At 30.5% G+C, this 3107-nt stretch overlaps 1 long non-coding RNA gene across 1 annotated transcript; it reads left to right on the top strand.

The window, feature by feature from the left end:
- The first annotated feature begins 939 nt into the window (after nt 1-939).
- On the top strand, nt 940-2266 carry LOC143059734 (uncharacterized). The gene is made up of 2 exons (XR_012973586.1): nt 940-969; nt 1340-2266. It is a non-coding gene; the product is annotated as an uncharacterized LOC143059734 (long non-coding RNA).
- The last annotated feature ends 841 nt before the right edge of the window (nt 2267-3107 follow it).

Raw genomic sequence — 3107 nt, 5'->3', positions numbered from 1 at the left:
CATCTTGACGTAACTTTGTATCCATGGTCTGTTTTGGTCTGACACAGTCGTAACGGATCTAAACAGCTCGCTAGAAGATTCAGTCTGATTTATCTTGACATGCCTTAACGGACTGATTTACCTAATGAGACTATCGATCGGAACGGGTAACTTAACGATCTGACAAGTCTTGACGTTTTCCTCTAGCGGTAAATCCAGTCAATTAAGATATGATCAGACCAAAATGACCGTTTCAGACTGAAATCGTGCCACTAGTGCAATCAAACAATACAATTACCTTCTAATGATGTATCCATCAAAGATTGACAAATGAGATTTCAAGGACAATAATGAATTCTCATATCTTAAGGTCAATTGCATAACACATATATTTTGATTTAAGAGGATGGTAAAAGACAAACACGTGCAATGTATTTAAACTAATTCATTATTATTTGGCAAAGGCAAAATCTACCAGAAGGAATATTGTGTATGTACGTATGACATGTATACATGTGACATAAAAGCAAACTAACACCGCTGCTCAGTCTTTTTTTAATCTGAAAGTAACAAACACGGTTATCAACATATAGTTCTTCTGACAACAACATCACATTACACTTCAAGTTCAAAGCGATGACCTAAACAGGCACAATCTATATACTATTGCGCAGGTGACATGTAGACATGCATGTGTATGCTAGACTCAGAAATACTAAAACTATACAGTTATAAAAAGTAGCATATGCATACTATGTTACAGTTGTACCATAGTTAATGATTGCGCTTTCATCTATGATAATATTATTGGCTAATCATATATCAAAGATGAATACGACCGGTTTTTTGTTGTTTATAAATCTGTTGCATATATGAAAACTGTTGAAATGTTTATGTTTCATAAATGGTATTTTGTTTTGTTATAATTACATTTATTTTTTGTTTTTATTTATGTTTTACAGCTTGTGAAATATCAATTTATTGATTTCGGTAAGTTCAGTGTATCAAAATAGTTATATCAGATTTTTATTTGTATAAGTAAGAAATAAAATTTTAGTTGATCACACATATTTTGTTCATGACACAATCCCGTCATGTTCTTTGTAGGGGGCTCATATATATCATAAATATACCTTTTGAATTCACGGGATATACCAAAAATCATTTTAAATCCACCTGTTAACGTTACGCAGACGAAGGCATGGTAGGAATAATAAAAAGTAAAAGAACACTTTATTATCTATATAGATGTTAGATATGCATATATAAGTACAATATTTCTAAAACGCATACCTAAATACATCAACTGTACCAATGAGTTTAAAGTTTCGACTAAAATAATAGTTGCTCATAATTACAGACAGGGAGCCGGAGAAATGGGATGTAGTTCCTACAGAGGAACACATTGACCGATTGGTTCCATTGGTTGGAAACCAATCCCTCCCATTTTTGATCGAACTTGGCATGGATTTCAATACCTGGGAGCGGATAAGCCACAAGCAAACTGAACGAGATTTAGTTACTAGACTGAACAAAGATATCTTAGAAGAATGGAGAAACAAGTTTTGCCGGATGCACAATCTAAAACCAACCTTGAGGACCATTGCTCAGTCATTTAGTAACATAGGCAAGCATGTTCAAATTGTGGAAAATGCATTACTAGATTTGTTTTGACTCATTTTATTCTTCCACTGTTTTATCGCTATGTTTTTTACTTGATAATTGATATTGAACTATTTAAAGAACAAACATATTCAATTTGAGAGATTGGAGACACATTTGCCAAAAAAAATATGTACATAGTTGCAAGTTACCTCATATACAAATATCATAACATGATGAATATCGTGTATTTTTACCGAATCATTTATAAGTTTCTTTCTTACATGTCATTTTAACTTGAAGCACACACATTTTATAATTTTGTGTAATTTTGTTAAAAATAGATGTGATCAAATTAATCCAATGAATGTCAAAACATTCCTGTATGTGTGTATACTTTACGATTTGAAGATGTACGTTAATTAAAATATTATGTTTTTTTAATCTATAGACGATAATCTAATGTGTTTTCCCTCAGTATTCATTATGTTTGAAAATATCCTTTTCGTTTAATGCAAAGAGTGCAATGCATTTCGACATTTCGATCACCCTTTACTTTTTGTGATCTATAGACATATTCAATGCAGAGACACAACCCTCAATTATGTTTTTGGATATTTCATTTAATTGAATGAATAATGATTGATGCGTACATCTATTCTAAATAAATGATAATGATTTCATAGCTCATATATGTATCTTTTTTCGGTTAATGTTATGTATAAAATATATCTTTTAAACAATGTATAATCAGCTAAAAAATGTTCGCTTAGACCTTTGAAAAACTTGTTATTAAAATCAATAAATTTGAATCAAACAATTGATCAATAGGAATAAATAACCAACAATTTACTATATAATTTGACAGCTTGATAGGTCTTCATGAAGTTTATGATTGCAACTTTCACCTGGATTTTCAAGAGTTACCTCCTCGAAGTGTTCTTTAAATTCTTAATCGGTCAAAAAAAAATTGATGTTTTACAAACATAATCACGATAATAGTGCAGCGGCTACAAGCATATTTCAGAAGAATTGTGCACATTCTGCTACAAGCATGAACTTTGGCATAGACCTTCCTCGACTATTATTCTTTTAATCAAGATAGGAAGGCATTTAAAAAAAATGTTTCACTTCAAGTAAAATCCAAAATGGCTGACATCATACTTAAATCAGCCCAATTTAGAAGGCTAATATACTAGTCAACAAAAGAAACGATACACGACTTTGAAATAAAATTTATCAAAAAGTCTTAAATATAAAACAAAATGAGATACACTTTTTAAAAAGATTTCATTTGCAATTAATGCACAAATGATAATGAAAATCAAAACTTGTCGGAAAGTATCAGAATTCCGGGTAATCGATCATAGGTTGCAAATTAGTTTTGCGGAAAGTTGAATAAAAAATCGACACATAATTTTCTAAGTACTAAAAAAAAGTCAAATTTGTTAAAAAAATATTCAATATGCTTATCAAGTTATGTTCATCATTGTTCATGTTGTAATTAATGGGTTAAATGATTGTTT

The sequence above is a fragment of the Mytilus galloprovincialis genome, chromosome 14 (assembly GCF_965363235.1).
Source record: "Mytilus galloprovincialis chromosome 14, xbMytGall1.hap1.1, whole genome shotgun sequence".
In the NCBI taxonomy this organism is placed as follows: Eukaryota; Metazoa; Mollusca; class Bivalvia; order Mytilida; family Mytilidae; genus Mytilus; species Mytilus galloprovincialis.
Note: the sequence above shows the minus strand (reverse complement) of the source record. Positions and strands in the feature narration are given on the sequence as shown.